This window comes from Amphiura filiformis, chromosome 6, assembly GCF_039555335.1.
Source record: "Amphiura filiformis chromosome 6, Afil_fr2py, whole genome shotgun sequence".
Lineage (NCBI taxonomy): Eukaryota > Metazoa > Echinodermata > Ophiuroidea > Amphilepidida > Amphiuridae > Amphiura > Amphiura filiformis.
In genome coordinates, this window is record NC_092633.1 from 48871306 (window position 1) to 48893260 (window position 21955).

At 34.6% G+C, this 21955-nt stretch overlaps 1 protein-coding gene across 2 annotated transcripts in view; it reads right to left on the reverse strand.

Moving 5' to 3' along the window:
* The window catches only part of LOC140155530 (uncharacterized), a 93855-nt gene extending 78592 nt beyond the window's left edge, over positions 1-15263 (reverse strand). For both annotated transcript variants that reach the window (XR_011859394.1, XM_072178409.1), the window contains exon 1: positions 14882-15263. The gene's annotated coding sequence lies outside the window, so the exon portion shown is untranslated. The remainder of the gene's footprint in view (positions 1-14881) is intronic.
* Between the last annotated feature and the right edge of the window lie 6692 nt (positions 15264-21955).

Sequence of the window (21955 nt, forward strand, 5' to 3'; positions counted from 1 at the left end):
AATGAACTCGCCTTTCTCATTAAATAATAGAGCAAATAAAATGAATGGCACGATCCTGCAATGTCGGTATTAACTAAAGCTATTCTCACTCATCGGTGATAGAGTACCTGTTAAAGGCACTTTAGGTAAATGCTGGAAAATCACATAATAAGTGATTATTTGCCCCTGACATTCATTTAGTATACGATGATATGACACATGACAATTGTTGTAAGTAAAGCACCAAATAAAATGTATGTGATGCACAATAAAATAGGCTAGATGCGCTGCATTTTTAATTGTTTGATTCTGGTGTCTATTTCTCGACTTACGTTCAATTTTATTCACTCGGTAATTTTTATTCAATTTTCAGTTTCTTATAGTATTGTAAACAACATTTCTAGGCTACATTTTGCAGAAAATTCCACTGATTTTGGACAACCAGCTCAAAAGATATGAGCAGTTAAAGAGTCTCCAAAACAATAGGAAACAAAAGGAAGTACGTCCTCTGTTTGACTATATCTCAAAATCAATATTTCCGACTTCCGACTGATTTTGCTTAATTACATCACATATAAAGAGACAAAGATGCTTTTTATTTTCAATTGTCGACAAAGTTTTAATTAAAGTTAGTTAGTTAGTTAAATAAGAAGACCGTAGTGGAAATGTTTTCAAGTGCCATTTTGGTGAAAATGCGTTATCGACTGTTTTGAAGTCTTTGGGGTTTAGCCATTTTTTTCTCGATACGAACTCTAATAACTAGGGGTCACGTGAGGGGTCAACTGGAGTTAATTTTCAAATTAGTCTGATCTCTTTCAAACTAATGTCAAATTACTCGTGCAAGATTACTCATGCAAGTCTTAGTCCAAAATAATTAAGTTTGTTATCTGCAGATAAATTTCAAAACTTTAACAACAATTTTCTCAAAACTAGTATTTTGGCACTTCTTCCACGTACAATCTTTTTAACACTGGCGAAACAGCTGCGAAAGACACATATAAAACCTAGCAAGGTAACCGACACTAACCTTTGCATTAATTGCCAATAAGTTTGAAGTGAACAACCAAAAATAATTCAAATTTTATGTCGTTTCATAATAACTGATCATAAACCAAGTACCACTACTAATTCAGTAATATATTGGAAATAATGTTAAACTATTCAAACACTGATTTAATTATGATACAATTTGATATTTATCAAAAGGAAAGCATGTGGCATAATCAAGGAGAGACATTTAGATTTCAGGTACTTAGTAGTCGAGTATAAAACAGCTTACGCAATGTTAAAGGTAGACGACCTCACACCTTCGTTTGAATCAGGTCCAAACTTTTTCCCTGTTTCCGATTGCATTAATGTGAGATTAGCATTTGAATTTGTTTAATAAATTTAAGTAGAGAATGTTAGTGAAATCATGTACGAATGTTTCTACCTCGACATTATAACACTTAGTATAAATTGTATGTAAACATCATTCATATGCAAGTCAGTGCTACTATATTTTTCATCAATAGTACTGAGACGAGATGACTTTGTGACTGGAATCATTCGAGGAGACATTAAGAATTGAATCCAAACTGTTTTCTCTTGTTCTCGAGATTATCCTCTACTATATGAAACAATACAAAAAGTCCTTGGTAGTTTGGTCTCATTATACATGTTATATGCAGCACCGTCTTTATAACACCTCATTTTTATAACAAAGTTTTTCAGTAATTTATTCCGTTTGCAACAACAAAGGGGTTATCAAGTAAATACGAGTCCACAATATAGACCTGTCAATTAAATTCGGTATTTAACAGAAAGAGTTAGAGAAATTTGTTAAGCATACATTATACGAACAGGAAAAGAATTAAGGTATTAGTTATGTTCATTCCTGTATATTCTAAACAAAGATAAATCTGTCAAAATTAACAATACCTGTACTCTGATTTAAGACCTCGTTTGTTGAAATCAGTTTTTATTTTTAAATAGTGAAGTTTTACTCATAACCTTGATTCCTACCTACCATTTGTGTCACATTTTAAGCGGAATATTTTAAAACCAGGAAGCCCTTTTTGACCTTGAAGCACGCACGAGCCGTAGTAAAAGTGTAGATATGCAAGTATTTGCGATATTATCACTGCTAACTAATATGGATGAATTTCTATATGAGGTTGCCCGTGAATTTTAATTCCAAATATTCTAAATGAAACGCATTTGTTTCGCTTGTTTCGAGACTATATTATAGCGTTGATACACTGCTTATTGCTGACAATGGAAGGGTTGCTGATACTGACAGAATAATACTGCTTCTGTGCGGAAAGACCATCCTTAAGTTTGTGATCTGCAGATAAATTTCAAAACTTCAAACCCAATTTTCTCAGAATGAGTAGTTTGGCACTTCATCACTTCTTCCACTACAATCTCCTTTAACTCGTACTGGCATGCAGCTGCGAAAGACACACATAAAACCTACTGAGGTAACCAATACTATTTTTTTCATTAATTGTCAATAAGTTTGAAGTAAACAACCAAAAATAATTCCAATTTTATGTAGTTTCATAATAACTGATCATAAAACCAAGTACCACTAATAATTCAGTAATATATTGGAAATAATGTTAAACTATTCAAACACTGATTTAATTATGATACAATTCGATCTTTATCAAAAGGAAAGCATGTGGCATAATCAAGGAGAGACATTTAAATTTTCAGGTACTTAGTAGTATAAAACAGCTTACGCAATGTTAAAGGTAGACGACCTCACACCCTTGCTTGAATCAGGTAAAAAAATTCAAGGTTTCCTGATTGAATTAATGCGATATTAGTATTTGAATGTGTTTAATAAATTTAAGTAGAGAATGTTATTGAAATCATGTACGAATGTTTCTACCTCGACATTATAACACTTAGTATAAATTGTATGTACGACGTAAACATCATTCATATGCATGTCAGTGCTACTATATGTGTTTCAATAGTAATGAGACAAGATGACTTTGCGACTGGAATTATTCGAAGAGACATTAAGAATTGAATCCGAACTGTTTCCTCTGGTTTTGCGAGATTATCCTCTACTATATGAGCAAATACACTGGCTCCGTTCAAGGTTGCCTCATTATACGTGTTATATGCAACACCGTCTTTATAACACCTCATTTTTATAACAAAGCTTTTCCGTAATTTATTCCATTTGCAACAACAAAAGATTTATCAAGTAAATACGAGTCCACAATAGAGAGTTGTCAATTAAATTCGGTATTTAACAGAAAGAGTTACAGACATTTTGTTAAGCCTACATTATACGGACAGGAACAGGATTATGTACACTGTACACTCCTGTATATCCTAAACAAAGACAAATTACTATACTGCGCCAAAAAGTATCCTTACACTTGGAAAACAATTCCTAATCCTGCACATTATGACACCTCATTGAATCCAATGTGACATCGAGAAGTAAAGTTACAAGCATTTGATTAGGATTAGGATTAAAAGTGACAAACTGGCCTATTCAAAAATCCACGGACTAGACTTCTGGTTTGCGAGTGGTGGTTGGCTGGTTAATGCGCGTCTTTTTTTAATTTAAATTTAAAACAAAAGAAACAAAAGAAATCTGAAACAAAAGAACTCAAACATAAAATAAAACTTGTGAAAAGTACAGAGAAGAAAAAATTGAAATAAAAACTTACTGCTTTAAATAAAGCTTGATTGAAGAAACTGTGTTGTCTCTTTGTTGCACTTGTTGGGATCTTTTCGCCTTGTATAGGCCAGTTTGTCACTTTTGAAACTGGACCTTTGCCTATACAAATTCTTGTAACTTTACTTCTGGATGTAACATTGGATTCAAACATCATTTATATGCAAGTCCGTGCTTCTATATTCTTCCTCAATATTACTGAGACAAGATGACTTTGTGACTGGAATCATTGGAAAAGACATTAATAATTAAATCCAAACTGTTTCCTCTGGTTTTGCGAGATAATCCTTCTCTACTATATGAAAGTTCAAGTTTTGCCTCATATATAGGTGTTATATGCAACACCGTCTTTATAACACCTCATTTTTATAACAAAGCATTTCCGTAATTTATTCCGTTTGCAACATCAAAGGGGTTATCAAGTAAATACGAGTCCACAATAGAGAATTGACAATTAAATTCGGTATTATTTTTAACAGACAGATTTACGCACTAGCGTTGGCGAAATGTGGCATATTTATAAAGCCACCATACCGACGGAACCTAAGAAGAAGAAGATATAAATTATGTCAAATTTAATCATACTTGTACTCTGATTTAACACCTCGTTTGTTGAAATCAGTTTTTATTTTTAAATATAACCTTGATTCATACCACATATTAATTGTGTCACATTTTAAGCAGAATATTCTAAAACCAGGAAATACTTTTTGACCTTGAACCGTAATGAAAGTGTAGATATGCGAGTATTTGCGATATTATCACTGCTAACTAATATGGATCAAATTCTATATGAGGTTGCCCGTGAATTTTAATTCTAAATATTCTAAATGAAATGCATTTGTTTCGCTTGTTTCGAAACTATATAGCGTTGATACACTGCTTATCGCTGACAATGGAAGGGTTGCTGACAATGGAAGGGTTGCTGACAATGGAAGGGTTGCTGATCATGTTGATGTTAGAATACTAATAGTTCTGCTTCTGTGCGGAAAGACCATCCTTTAACTGCGCATAGACCGTAAACGACGGTCTATAACAAAAAAGATCGAGAAACTGAGCCAGTTCTAAAAACAATATACATCAATACCTTTTGGTGATTTAAAGCAATTTATTATGCCTATTTGTTTCAATGGTAACCCTGAGCTTACTCTCAAGAAACCTGCTACTCTTTATTTTCTCTTTCTTTCTTTCTTTCTTTCTTTCTTTCTTTCTTTCTTTATTTATTTCTTTCTTTCTCTTTCTCTTTCTCTTTCTCTTTCTCTTTCTCTTTCTCTTTCTCTTTCTTTCTCGTTCTCTTTCTCTTCTCTTTTCTTTCTCTTTCTCGTTCTCTTTCTTTCTCTTTCTCTTTCTCTTTTCTTTCTCTTTCTTTCTCTTTCTTTTCTTCTCTTTCTCTTTCTTCTCTTTCTTCTCTTTCTCTTTCTCTTTCTTTCTCTTTCTTTCTTTTCTCTTTCTCCTACTCTTTCTTTCCTTTTATCCTTCCTTCGTTCTTTCTTTCTTTCTTTCTTTCTCTCCTCCCCCTTTACTTTTAAGTGAGTTCTGATGTTTCAATTGTTCCGACCTGAATAAACAAAGCATGATTGGTTCACCTGTTTACATAAAACAATGTTCTTATTCTCTGTCCAGATCTAGCAAGAGCCTTTATTTCTATACGAATTCCCAAAATGCAATAACGCCGCATTATTTTACTTTACATTCAAATACGCATTTTCCATGCAACTATATGACCAATGTGTCTAATTACTACTTCATCGTTAACTGTAAATCTCGAATCCTACTATAAGTGGGTGTCGGTTATTGATTTGATATAAAAATAGAAGTTGCCTTTTTCCAGCATAGCAATATGCTAACTTCTTAAATATGCGGATTTTCTCAACACGATCAAGGACACTGCTTGCAGCTTGTATAATTCGTTATATAAGATGCTTATGTACTAAGGAATACAAAAGCTTTCAAACTGTGAGGTTATTCGCTTTGGATGATATTCTAAGCTAAAGTAGCTTGTGCTGTTAAGATTCTTTTAATAATTCCAGGAATACCTTAGTAAAGCCAGTAGATCCAAAATGTTCACTTACTTGTGTACGTTTCAACAATACCTGTTGTCTTTATCAACACTTGATGTGTAGTGACTGCTATCTAGTAAAGCATTCAAAAACTCTTTGTTTCTGATTCCACATAACAAAATGTTAATCGTGAAGAAAGCTCAACTTTAATGACGAGGGTGTGTGGGTGGGTGATATCCTTCTTATGAGCAGCTGGCAAAATTAGACCGCCCTTCTTTAAAAGTCACGATGTTGAAAAGGTATAAAAATATCGCATAATTGATATGAAACAGATGGTATTGTCGCATGGACATTGTGTTAAACTCATTATTTATGACAACATGACTCTATCAACAGTCTGATCAACATTCATTTCCCTATTTAGCCATTACCTCATCAAACCTTTCCTTTGACAAAACAATATATACATACATCAAACCAATGACCATGACGCACTTACAGTCAGATTAATAGGTAAATTTTCACGGGAAAATTTACTGGACACGTGACACCCATGGGCGCAGACATATTAGCATTATGGAATGTGACCCCGAGCACAGCGGGTGTTCTTCCAATGTATTTGAATAGGAAGAATTCATTCTTTGATGCAAAATAAGTTACTTGTCGCAAGTTAATATTGTTATGGTTAGAGTTTCCGTAGATAAATATTTTTTTCCGTAGATAGATATTTTTGAAATTGCGTTTTGATGATATTGTGAAAAAATTAAGATAACATAATATTCAATAAATTTGCAATGCACAAATTTCTATCAAAATTGCGGTCAAAAATAATATTCCAATTCAAAATTACTAAGACTTGAATAGCGAGGTCACCGCCGGGGTCAGAGATCAGGCTCGAGGTTACACTCACATTGATACGCATTGGTCACGTGTCCAGAAAATTTTCCAGTGAAAATTTACCTATTAATGTTGACTGACTTACGTAAACACGACTTTAAACAAGTCCAAATCATTTGATTAATGACCAAATTCAATAGTCTGCCACTTTATTTGCAAAGTTTTATGCTCAATATTGGGTGACCCGACACATCAAATATACCGTGTGCAAATGGAAACAATGGGCTATTCCATTTAAAATCCACACTACCCCTGTGGAAGATTTAGGAAATATCTGCCCCAGGGGGAGTAATTTCAAATGGAATGAGCACATTAGGTGGCTCCATTTGAGACTCGCCCTCCTCAGTGGAAGATTCAGGTTGAATCTTTCTCAGAGGGTGTATGAAATCCAAATGGAGCTGCCCAATGTGCTAATTCCATTTAAAATTCATACTCCCCTATGAAAGATATTTCCACAGGGGGAGTGTGGAATTTAAATGGAATAGCCTCTATACGAGTGGATATTCAAACGTAGTAGTAGATGAAATGATTTAACACTATACTAAATGTTGCTCACCTGAAACGTTTTCGCTAGGTCGACAGCAGATAGTGATGATGTGGTGATTGTAGACAGGATATCATCGCAGAAGACGCAAGTCAACCTACCGAAAACGTTCCAGGTGAGCGAAAAATAGTGTAGTCTTTAATCAATAAGCACCTAAAAAGATTTTATTTTCTTGGTTTATCATCGAAATATTAGAACTGACCAGGTGGAACAATTATGCAACAGACCCGATTATGCAACAAATACCTTGATGTCTTTCTGTCTTAAAAATATGAAAACCAACATACATTGAAAGGGCTGAGAGGCTATTTGAATTTTTTTAAATGTAGCGCTCAAACACCAGAAAAGAGATGCCTATAGTCTATAATCATTTTAGGGCTTAGAAATTGTGTATCTAGAGCTTTAATATCATAGGCTACTTAAAGTCCTCATCCCTATCTTTGATAAGAGAATCAGACATAATCTTGAGAAAGAGTTACCACCAGACCAGGCTGACTTTAGGAGGGGGGAGCGACAAGACACCAAATCGGCAACATGAGAAATTAAATGGAGTAACATAGGGAAATCCTCTCACTATATCACAACCAAGAAGCCACCGTTAGAACATAAAATGGAGACAGTGGTAGTTCTCAGAGCACATCATGAGGAGATAATTTGAAGGTGTCACAGCTCAGGTATCAGTTGGCGGACGAAAGATAAACAACCTCAGATACGCTGACGACAACCAATTGTTGTAAGGTCATCAAATGAGCTTCAGGACCTCATAGGCAGAGTAAAAGTTTGCAGTAAGGAATTTTGGCTGCATTTCAATGTTAAAAACAAGGGCAATGATCTGTGGACGAGTTGCAGATCAACAAGTGAAGGTGGATGGAGACGTCGTGAAAGAAGTGGGCACTTTTACTTTCTGGGATCACTCATAGACAATGCAGGGGGCAGTTCACATGAAATCAGAAGATGCCTAGCCATGGGAAGAATATATCCGCAATTGCTTTGACAGATATATGGAATTACATTTTCAAAGCTACCAAGATTCACATTATGGACGTTCTTGTTTTCCCGATTACCTTGCATGGCTGCGAAACGTGGGCGGTTGAATGGCACATATGAAAAAGATCTCGGCTTTTGAAATGTGGTGCTGGCGCTGATGCTGAGAATATCATGGAAGAAACATAAGACCAATGAATTTCTTTGAAACCAACTTGGAAAACATGCTACCCTGTGCCAAAAAATTGAACGCTTCAAATTGTAGTATTTTACCACGTTTCTAGGCAAAATTGTGACATCATTGAGATAGACGGCAGTTGTATAGCAGACAATCAACAGGTCTTTCTCTCGTCTCAGCCCACCGTTTGGCTTTAGACAGAAGCTGCTGGAATACCGTCATCAACAGGGTCACAAAGTGTCAGTCATGACCCACAGGACCGCGACGACGCCGATGTGGAGCTTTTTTAATTTAATGTAATCATTACTATTATTATTCATTCATGTTAAAAAAAAATACTAGCGTTAAAAGTGGGTCAAGTGACATTTATTAAAACATAATAACAAATTAATAATTTACCCACCAGCTTAATGACTTAATTATTCTTTGTTCTATGTAATGCATTTTTGAATATGCGTAAACTTGTCTTATACAAAATGTAGGCCAGCAAACAAGCGAATAATGAATTATTAATATTATAGGTCATAAATTCACGAGTGCGTGCTTTGATCACTGTGTCAGAAAGCGGAGCTAGTGCTGAAATTCGGATTATCAAAATAATTTTGGACGTGACGTAATTGTACCATGTTCACCTCTTGATACAACAATCGTGTCACTGACTTTTTAGCGTCATTATATTCATATTGTACAAAACATTCGAATGCCTCAATATATCTAAATATATACCATTTCATGCCTGAGGTATTAATTAAATAATGAATAAATTACGTAGCGTAATTTTACAACAAAATGGGGACGAAATTTGTGAGTGTGAAACCCTCCACCTGTTGACGCTGTTATTTTACAGTGTATACTCCAAAACACGTAGGGAAAACAAGCAAAAGGCGTTCGCGAATCAATAGTTGATAGTAAATGCGTCATAGTTGGTTTGAATCACTAGCCTCAAATGTTGACTCACTTGTGACCCGATCAAGAAAATTGACGATAATATTTTTGTTTGTTTGGTTTGGTTTCTTTTTTCGTGTTTTTTTTCGATACCATTAAATTCTTTATACTCTATATTGTTTAACCCTAGAACTACTGAGCTACGGACGACAAAGAGGGGGTTGTTGCATATCCCCTTGCCTCATTTTCAGTTATAAACGTCATACACCGTTATAGTTGACATTATACCACTCATAAATAAATTCTCGACAGTTCATTGGTTAATTGTTATTTACTCTTTTTACCATCAGCCTCTCTGTCTAATTGTTTTTACCACCATAGTGCTCCGCCATAGCGTGCCTGCCGTACGATTACTCTTAGACTCTTGGAATTTCAAACTAACTAACAAGTAAAAAGTCAATAACTCCTGGAATAATACTACAAGACCGAAATAAAAATCATGGATTTTACTGTAGAAACCCATCGTGGACCTTTCCCCCCCTCTCATTTTTGATGGTCGGTCCTACTCCCGGATAAATTGCTGGGGTAAATAATTTATCTCGAAAAGGAGCGCAAACGATGGATCAACGATTAGCCAAAGTCGTTTGGACGTAAAGACGCGTATTTTTCTTTTTATAACGAATGAAAACTCTTAGGCGGTGGTATAACCCTCTTCCGTAGTTTTTAGATACACTGTTTTCAACTGCAACTATTTGCATTAATATGTACATAATGTATGTTACATTGTTGTTTTATTTACATCAAATTAAAGCTATCTTTTTCATGATGCAAACATCTGATTATTGACTATCATTACATTGTCCTCAGTTTGCTCGATTGAGTCTATTATTATTATTATTATTATTATTATTATTATTATTATTATTATTATTATTGTTATTATTGCTATTATTATTATTATTATTATTATTGTGGTTGTTGTTTTTGTTGTTGTTGTTGTTGTTGTTGCTGTTATTATTATTATTATTATTATTATTATTATTGTTGTTGTTGTTGTTGTTGTTGTTGTTGTTGTTGTTGTTGTTGTTGTTGTTGTTGTTGTTGTTGTTGTTATTATTATTATTATTATTATTATTATTATTATTATTATTATTATTATTATTATTATCATCATCATTATTATTATCATCATCATCATTATCATTTTGTCGCGACTCATTGTACCAAAGTTTGTCATTATCATTAGTGTTATTATTATTATTATTATTAGTGTTATTATTATTATTATTATTATTATTATTATTATTATTATTATTATTATTATTATTTGAACAATAATCCGATAACATATCAGCCTCCAATGAGCCCACAAAAAGTCATAAAAAGACATAAGAAATAAATATCAACAAGATAGAGAGTCTACTTTAATCGTGAATTTGCTGACAAATTGTCTTTTCCAAATTAGACAAAGTGTCTTTCTAAATGATGGTTGACATTTCTGCCCGATGAGCACAGAGATAAGCATTTTGCCGAATCAAAATAATCATTACCAGCTGTTGCAAACAAGGAGATCAGAGTTCACGGAGACAAGATGGGGGAATGCTAGGGGTGAAGCTTAAGTATATGACGATAAATTACGTCATTGCTTCAGGTTCTTCTTTTTGAGAAAGTATGCTTAAAAGTCCGAAGCCAATATTGTCGTATAAACCATCAACTTTATAGCTTAATGATATTTTCATTTCAGAACTTATTAATTGAAATATTTTTCATCAACAAATTATCTTTCCATAAAGTCAAACATTGTGGTTATCATCGGATTTTAGCTGTTTGGACTTTTTTGTCATATGGAATCGTAGAGTATATTCAGTTTAAACACTACAATGTGTATCAAAATAAAGTAAACCGTTTGAAAAATGCCACTAGATTAATAAGTATGAGGTATTTGGTTAAAATGGTACAGTGGATAGCTGAATCAACATCTTGTCCTCCTACACCTGTAAAATCACTGGCGTGTGAACATTAATAAGGACTCAGTGGCTATTTTTGTGAGCCGAGTAAAAATGCAGCTGCACAAAGTCAATTAAAATCGAAGCAACATGAAAATCACATGTTTGACCACTTTATTCCCCGGCTTTATTTACAGTAATTGACCGTCTTAGTCTTCCACATGACCACCCGGGCATGACCACCATTCCTCTGTATGCAGATTTTAGCTCTCCTCAACATGGCATTCACACCACGTCTTATGAGAGGGTCAATCCTACCTGAGGATGTCAATTTTTGTAATTATGTGTGTCTGGAGTTCATCAAAGTCTTCAGGAGGACTTGTGGAAACATTTGATTTCAGATAACCCCACACGAAGACATCCAGAGCTGTAAGATCGTGAGATCTTAGGGGCCATTCCACTAGGAATCACACCATTGCCAAACAATTCTGGCGTTCTATCAATTACACTAAAGAAAATGGTGAAACATGTGATTTTCATGTCATTTTAATTGACTTTGCGCAACTGTAGGTTTACACGACCCACGATAATAGCCACTATGATGGTCACACGGCAGTGATTTTAAAGTTTTTGCCGTATCAACTAAAGCATTTTGACCAATTACCTCATATTTTTTTAATCTTACTGCATTTTTCAAACTCTTTACTTTATTTTGATACACCCTGTATGTTATTTAACTAACTTTAAATTTGATTTTTACAGTGTTGAACTTCAAAAACCGAAACTAACAGTCATTTCTTTCCTTCCAATTAATTTACTGCCGAATCTACGATATATGCGTTATCTGCATTACCTGCTGTAATATCGTATCTCTGTCTGTACCTAAACCATTGATAACAATATAACGGAATAGAATCTGACGTGCCCAATTAGTTCAATTCTAAAGACGATTCTGCGGTTCAAATACCAGCATCAATCGCTACGGAAGCTACAAATTTATAAACTGTGTAGCCTTCATTCTTAGTGACTCTTTTTAAAGGACTTTCTATTATATGTCATGTGACACCTCACTAAAGATAATGATTGAATAGGGAATAGGAATGGATAAAATAAAATGGGAATGATTGAGTTATTTAATATTGGAACAACCTGTTATACAATGTCTCTTGGAATCCAATAATAACCAAAGCGTTGGTGTTGTAATTGGCTATATGCCTTATACCAGATCACGGCATATCTAGTAATTGGCTTCCTGAATTCGGCGTTGCTAATTCTATTTTTTCTTCGAGACGTGCACACCCCTTACACTGTTGACAATTATTCTCTGTCTCGTCCTGAAGTAAATAATGCTCATACACGCTCTAACCTATGATTTCAATATCGTAAGAGGTCACAATTGGACGCTTTGCTAGCTTAAATAGGCAGTACATTAATGTCAACCACTAAAGTTAGAATTACGGTGACTCTTAGGTCCGATTTATACTTTTTTATTTGACATCGAATGTTAAACTCAATTAAGTGTTCGTTATTTTTTTCAAGTCATTTTGATCTTATAACGAAGGGTTGATGACGACAAATCTATTGTATTTTCCATCAAATATAAGATGGAAACATATTATCGAATTTACGTCAACAAATGAATTCGCTGTCGAAGTGACGAAATAATCGGATTAACCACCATAGCAATAAATGAATACAATTTTTGAATACATCGCCCGGCACTACAACGTTCACGCGGTATCTATGCATTGAACCATAGAACCAAAGAAATGTTGATCACTTGCACCTGTAAGATTAGTATCTTTGAAAAGAGCGGTATTCAGTATCGAAGTTACGTAATGTTACTGTGTCAACGGGATCACGCGCTAGAGTAATGAACCACGATCGAAATGATCACCACATAAAGTATATGGCACTCGAAGGCATACCAAAGTAGCGTGATCCGGTAACCAAGAGAATTACGTAACCACTTCGATGCTGAATTGTATTCAATCTATGATTGCATACATATACGGTGATGAATGCAACCTGCTTGTAGTGTAGGGTGATCTATTCAAAACTTGTATTCATCTATTGCTATGGTAGTTGATCCGATTATTACGTCACTTCGACAGCGAATACTTGTTGCATCATATATTCGACGTCAAATATAAAGTATGATTCAGGCTTAACCAATTTTATTCTGAATATTTGTAAAAATCAATATCAGACAAGGCTTGCTCGTTTAATTGCATTTTGTGCATATCCAAAGATCAATTGAAATAAATTGATAAAAATGGGACAGGAATTAAAACAATGTTATTAATTTGTACTATAGGCAACAGAACTTCCCTTCGCGACGAAGAATAAATATGTTCTCATATATATCAGTGTATGATAGTCTATATCTTTTGATAGATTTAACAGGCACTGTTTATATGTGTGTAAAATCAAAGATCCTATAGAGAGAACGAATAAATAGTGAAAACCCAATTCTTTGCAGGTAATTTGATAAATCCCCAGCAAACACTTGCTACATTTTTAGTTGAAAATGTAATTTGAAATAACTATATCTAGAGCCTTTGCAACATTTTTTTGTTTTGCACCTTTGTGTTCTTTCCTAGAACTATTTCTTTACTTCCGATCTATATTGTCTTAAATAGCTCATTGTAATTCAGGATTAAACAATGGATTTCCAAACTATATTACTCGTGTTCTGACACGATATGATTTTTGTATTCTACGCTTTCTGCAGTACTTCCATTAAGGTTACCTTAGAGACTTATATTCATTCCAGAATATACTTTAAACAGATGACGAATCTGTATTCTCTGAAACTTGTTTAACGATATTTCAATAACGATATATTCCTGTAACTTTTCCATTAAAGCAAGATATGACGTGTTGATTAAAGCGATTCTAAAATAGATATGCTATTTTTTATGTCACGATTTACTAACCTTTGATTTTTTACGACTTGCCAAATCCTGATATAAATGCAAATAATAAAGACGAAACTTACTAAATTGCTAAAAAAAAGTTTGGTTCCAAGAAGCTATTAAACAATTCAGAAATGTTATTTCAGTTTGGATTTTACGGGAAGTATACAGGATATAATGGACAAAATTCAACAGTAATAGTAGTGTAAGCAACGCCATATCAGACAATAAGCGTGTACTCGGCAAATGTACAGGTGAATTTACATCTTTATGATTCCAAGGGTCGCTAGAAATGCGATAACCTAAATTTAATATCAAAAATAGCGAGACAAATAAGTGTTATATTCGTCATGGTCAGTGTTGTTTTGATTTAGCCGAAAGAACCAAAAGTTCTGGTCTATTAATAGTAATTTGAGTGACAAGTTATATAATGTAATAGTCGAATTTCGCAATGCTCTTCTGGATCTGTATAAAACTAATAAATGAGACGGACATTCAAGAGTAGAATAAAAGGGCGCACGTTTATTTAGGGGAAAATGTTCCTATGGTATTTAAAGTGCGGCTAAACTTGGCGCAACTCTCCTATAAAACTTCCAAACAATCGTACGTCATACTTTTTCTAGAATATTATGTATAAATATCTAATACTTAAATATAATTATATATATATATATATAGACGTATTCGAATGATTTTGTATTATCTGTCACGTCCATGCGTCACTCATATGAATCAACCACTTGAAATAGTTCTAATTTACTAACCGCCAAATCGAAGAACTTGACAAATAACTAATAGCAGACGACATTACAAGAATCATTAATACATCAGAAATAATTAATTCCATTTCATTACCAAGTCTCACCTCTACTCTTTATGTCTCGTTATTTTGTCTTCTTGTCTATTCAGCTATGTCCAGAAATCGACGCCTGAATCCCAACGGACTAAACACTCCTCTCGTGGCACAGGTGTTATGTCAACTTTAGATATTTTCCGTTTCAGAATATCAAATCGACTCTTCTTTGCTCTATTCTTCGTTCTGTGTAGTACCAAATTACAACAAAAACATAAAATCCGTTTTGGTCACTCTGTCTTGTACTTAATCCCATTTATTGTCTAGTCATAGGCAAAGTAGACATTAGTTGTTGATAATAGTACAAAACTATGCTGATTGGCAGATGATGGTATGCGTTTCATGAATGGTATAGAGCAGAGAGCTTTTAAAACGGCTACACATATCAAAAGCAATATCCCAGTCAACCTACGCAAAGGAACTTTACTGTTGGACCGTTCCATTCAATTGAAGGTATGCGGAAAGTTCATAGACGTCAATAATTAGTGGCTCTTAACATTTTCTGTAATTTCATAGGTTTACCAGCTTGCAATACAATATCATTAACAGTAATTAGATTCTTATTGTAGGTAACAATTTAAAAAAGGAATTATCATTTATCTAGTAGTAAGGATAATATGAATAATATTAGCTTGGCACGTTAACAGTAAAGGAATGCTTATTATATGATATATAATAGATGCAAGTACATAATAGATATATTTATATATGTATGATATTTAAAATAAAATTTGTCTTTGCAAACTACAAATGCATTAATTTATAATTCTAGAGCACGAAAAACTTGTTCACATGAACACTGTGTAAATATAAACAATTACTCAATATTTTATTGGTATGATGGCATCCGTATTATAAGGGTAGATATATTTACATAATATAGGTGTTTAAACTTGATACTGGTATTGTCCCTGTTCCAAAGGTCGCTATCGTAGTGTTCTGTGAAGAAGTTTCATGCAATTTTAGAGAGTCGATATTTCTTTCTTTTTTTCTATTTTATTCTTTCGCTGACATTTGTAATATACCTAATGTACGCCTGCATATAAAACAATAAACAGTTTTGCAAAATTATGAGATTCGCGGTGGTAACGTTAGAGTACTCGGTTGTAGTGCATGGGGACCTGTGTTCAACTCCGGTGGTAGCAATATGTATGATTGAATTCAGACTAAATTTAGAACTGAAAGTACTCTTTCCTTCGGAGAGGACGTTAAGCCGTCGGTTATGTGTATAGAGAGTCCTACCTATACGAGTATATCGCATTTATTTCCGAGAGGAGTGAAGTATATATTTACCCCCCTCTGTCTCAAACTTTCCTTGTTTGTTCATTATCATTTCATGCGGGGCCTTTAAGATATAGCAATAATATTTGTATACCCTTAATCCACAGGGATTTTTCTGTGAGGTATTATGTTTTATTATTTTTATTTTTTATTCAAGGTTTATTAGAAAAAATGCACTTCGCAGCCAAAGGCTGAATTACATACATTGCACATATAAAAATACATAAGCTAAATAATAAATGGCATATAAATATAAATTGACAACATTTTTAAACAAAGACACTTCAAATGCAAATAACCTTCCTTGCTCGCTCATACAAGCTGCCACTCACATTTACACAACTGCAACACACATTCACACACACTTACACCCATCACACTCACCAAATATCACCAATAAATAATTGACCTACAACTACCAAAATTAGTACAACAAACAATATATGCAAAAAGATTGACTTTCCTCACCTCACAACCACACAACCACACGCCCAACACGTCACACACACCCACACACCCCCATCCATCCAAAATTTCAAAGCATGATCAAAAACACACTAAAAACTATATCTACAAGCATTTCATGAAAATGTGACTCTTGAGGCACCCATCACATGTGACATTTTTCGTTCCACATTTTAATCATGAAAGGAATTGCACTTTGAGCGTATCTTTTCGTGCGTGTTTTTGGCACAGTCAGTGTGTTGGCATTACGGAGAGTCCTTCTGACTTGCTCAGATCTTAACTTTGGCAACCAATCGCGAAACTCATTTGAATTATAAAGAGTTTTGGCAAAGTCCAAACAGATTTTGTCACGACGTAATCGGAGCTCAGAAATGTCACATGTGATAAGTGCATCTTGGTAAGAAATATATTGAGAACCCATGATGATCTTACATCATCATGTATTTTCAAAGTGATCGTATATTCACATGATTACTTAATATATTCGGAAGGGTCACATCTCACAAATATAATGGCTTGGGGGAGAATTTGAGAACTACATGTAACAACATTCAGAAGACAAATCAATCGGAAACAGTCGGTATAATATGTATTAACTTGTGTTTCACAAAATGGGCTATTCCATTCTCCCTGTGGAAGATTGAGCTAAAATCTTCCACAGAGGGAGTATGAATTTTGAACAGAATAGACAATTTGGGTAACTTCCATTTGAAATACTCACTCCAGTTGTGGAAGAACCACAATTCAGAGGAAGTATGTGTTTCAAAATGATTAACTCTAACCAATTACATTTGAAAATATACTCCCCTGTGGAAGATATTTCCAAAATCTTCCACAGGGGTAGTGTGGATTTCAACTAGAATAGCCCACAGCGTGGTACAGTCTGATTACAAAGAGCAATATTGTGACTGTCCAAAGTCCGTAATAAGCAACCCCGATTCAACCAGTTGTAATGATTTGTTATTCCTTGTTTGCTGTCGTGCTTTCACAAGATTATGTTTCAATTAACTTCTAATTGCATTGCCCTATTTTCTATTTTTTAGCAAAACATCGGTCGCATTTAAAACTGTTATAAGAATCAAAGGTTCCATACATGTACGATTGCTAATCTGTAAACTATATGACTGATTCTGAATAAGATAAATCAAAATGTTCCCGAGCAGAAGGTGGCATGACGATAAATTGCATCCAAAATGCAATCCGCTTATATCGATCTAAAACATTCTGGGGTAAAACATGAAACATGAGAAGGTTATGCTTTTTAGTTAGATAATTCCAAGAGCATGTATTCGCTAGGTAAACTTACGGCAATTATTACGTTCTGTGTCCATCAAATTTGCCTCTTCCAGGAGCGTTTATTTTCGGTGCCAATTTAGCGAGTCTTTGACAGTGGAATCACATTGACAATGCAATTGACTTCGAAGCCCCGGGCTGCTCTCTCGAATAGAGGTTATGGCATCTCGATTGACCCGCTAGCGATGACGTCATCGACTTTTTGTGCTATATGGATAGAAGATCCACTTTCTTTGTGCAGGCTTTGCTGAGTGTCGACAAATCATCTCTCTCTCACAAATAACTAAATTAGTTGAATTATCTTTTCAAAATCGAATGTTGTGCTTTCTATTTCTACCGAGTACTTACAAATGACGTTCTTTTAGTATACGGCATGACCAAGTTAATATATTTGATCAAAGCTCAGGATTATAAACTATTAGTTTGTATTAGTATGACCCTTTTTCCTAAATAAAGCTCCGAGATCATAGCATGTTTAATTTTATATTATAAAAAAACGCGGGAAAACTTAGTACCCAGTCTTGGACAGTGGAACGAAGATAAGAGCCCCTCAACACCAGGAACCATGTGCTGTAAGATGACCATTCTTTCAGCCTAGGGCAGCATGAAGGTTGTGAAGGGTCATGCTTTATTCTTATGGTTTCAAAGTAGCATTCTTGATGGAGTTAGTTTGCCTAACGTAAACCATCAATATAAAGATAATGTAATAAGTGGTCATCATGTAAGGGCATGGTTGGTGGTACAAACAAACAAACGTAAGTGAGTGTACACTGCAAAAAATATTTTACTCAACACTGAGTAAAAAGCTCACAGCTCAACAGTTGAGTAAAAAAAATTATTCAACATTGAGCTCATATCAGGTCACAACTCAACAAATGAGTAAAATATTACTCCACATTGAATAATATTTTACTCATCTGTTGAGTTGTGACCTAATATGAGCTCAAAGTTGAGCAATTTTACTCAACTGTTGAGCTGTGACCTTTTACTCAGTGTTGAGTAAAATATTTTGCAGTGTAACGTTAACTCTATTACGGTAACTTCTGTCATACATTATCACAAAACAATATTTTCGTTTGTTCGGCTCACGATTTGTTAAGGTGTTTTGGTCACTGCTTATCTACTCATTGTCCTTTCTGGACATCCATTTAAGGGCTCGACCATTATATGAGAATTTTGACCTTTCGTTTTGAAGAAATACGTAAAGCTGCCATAAAAATTTAGGTATTTTGGAAAACTTCATTTGTAGACTAAAAAAGTGTAAAACTCCATTCAATTGTGAGTCAAATATTATCTTTATAATGTCACTTGTATGTTAGTACACCCCAGAGGATGATTTAAGCACTACCCAACACTCCACTGGGGTCAACTTGCGGTTAGCCCCACAGCTGTGTGAGTGAACATGACACCACTGCTTGCCCACTACTACATAGACATGCATGGTTAAATTTTGACTGATGTATTTACAATAAAAACACATTCAAAATGTTGGTCGATTTCACATTTTATGTTATCTACAGAAGGTGTGAATTATCCTTTGTGCATACATCACTTTAGTTCTGGAATCGACCAAGTAATAATGCCACATACACAATTCTAAAACAGCATCTGTTGCACAGAATTCAATGGGATTCTTCAGTTTGAAAAGTTAAGTGGCAGTTGAAACTCTAGTGATAACACTTTTACAGTGCATGATGGGGCTTCCTTAAATCATCCTCTGAGTACACCAATACCGCTTACAAAATGTGACTTTTCAGATTTGCAGATTTAGACAATCACTGTACATTTGAAGGCTATTTTTTGCTTCTGCCTCTGATTAATTTTATTAATCAAGACATTTTGTGAACAGAGCAGGACATTTTTGGGCAGATCAGGACATTTGTTGGCAGATTATAACATTTGTGTACAGATCACGACATTTGTGGATATATCAGGACATTTTTAGACAGATCAAGACATTTGTGGGCAGATCAGGACATTTGTGGGCAAATCAGGACATTTGTGGGCAAATCAGGACATTTGTTGGCAAATCAGGACATTTGTGGGCAAATCAGGACATTTGTGGGCAAATCAGGACATTTGTGAAGAAAGCAGGATAGTTGTGGTCAGATCAGGAAAGTTGTGGACAGATAAAGACATTTGTGGGCAAATCAGGACATTTGTGGGCAGATCAGGACATTTGTGGGCAGATCAGGACATTTGTGGGCAAATCAGGACATTTGTGAAGAAAACAGGATAATTGTGGTTAGATCAGGAAAATTGTGGACAGATCAAGGCATTTGTGGATAAATCAGGACATTTGTGGATAGATTTGGACATCTGTGGGTAGATCAAGACATTTGTGGGCACATCAGGACATTTGTGGGCACATCAGGACATTTGTGGACAGATTTTGACATTTGTGAACACCATGACGTGTTAAAGCCAGACGATGTATTATTGCTGTTCTAAGTATCAGGTTAATATTGACAGGATTTCAGACTGAGACCTGTTGTAAGTAAAAGGTGCAAAATTTCTAGTATATTTGTGGGCAGATCAGGATATTTGTGGGCAGATCAGGATATTTGTGGGCATATCAGGATATTTGTGGGCATATCAGGACATTTGTGGGCATATCAGGGCATTTGTGAAGAAAGCAGGATAATTGTGGTCAGATCAGGAAATTTGTGGACAGATCAAGACATTTGTGGACACATCAAGACTTTTGTGGGCACATCAGGACATTTGTGGGCACATCAGGACATTTGTGGACAGATTTTGACATTTGTGAACAGACCATGACGTGTTAAAGCCAGACGATGTATTATTGCTGTTCTAAGTATCATGTTAATATTGACAGGATTTCAGACTGAGACCTGTTGTAAGTAAAAGGTGCAAAATTTCCAGTATACATGCGTACACTGACTGGCAGCAGTGGCCGAACAAGATAATGGTCAAGCACTTCTACCATTGTTAATTTTTCCATTAGATTAAAACAAGAAGGGTACTTCCTGATGAAATGTCACGATTGGACATATTTTCGTGAGTTTTTTTTTCATTTTCTTCTTGATTTTATGTAATATCACGTCCAGTGCGTGATTATATTTCTGGCTTCAATTTTAAAGGCTAATAGTTTTATTGATTCATAATCCCAATGTGACATCTGACATTGTCATTGCATTACCTATTTCTACTAAATCTAAAAAATAAATAAAATACACACTTTAACGCCAAACATCGTAAAAACACAGTTATACTTAACGTTGATTTAGGAATTTAATACAGTCTCAATCGATATGCAGAAATAAAAGACGATTGTTAACCGGTTCTTCTGTTCAAATAATCAGTCATTACTAATCAGTTTTTCTATAGTAAAGACAGATAAATATATAGTACTGCAGTATTGGTCAAATGGTATTTTATGTTATTTTTTTTAAAGTCATTAGAAAATCAAGCATTATGTTGTTTGTAAGACGAGTACAAATTAAATTAATTTTGCATTGCATATGTTTCAGGATTTTTAGGAACAACACAGTTCAGATTGCCATATGTTTTATCGGTTCCTCCATCTTCGAGGTTCTTTAGAATCGCTTCCAATACTAGCCTGCTTATTTATATGTTATCCCCTTGGTATACATGTAGAATCCTATAAGAAAGTTACATTGTGAACTTTGAAACTTTTTGTTCAACAATATTAGATTAACCCTCGTCCTGCTGAGCACCTTTTGTGACGCAAAGTACGAAGAGTGGGTTGTTGCACCACACAGTCCCATAATTGTCCTCACAACCTTCACCTACAGTCTTTTTTTGATATTCGGTCATACCCACGGGTAAAGTGTTGGGGTAACAATTTGATCACTACAATGAGCGCAAAATATGGATATACGATTAGCTTAAGCCGTTTGTGCGTAAACACGCGCTGCTTTTTTATGGCGGATGAAAACCTTAGGATTTGGTAAGTCAATCGTTGTAATAGGGTTTAAGTCAACCACAAGGTTCTCGTACACTGTCTTATCCAGTGTAATTGCATGCACTTACTGTGTACTTCTCAGATAACTATTACCTTGA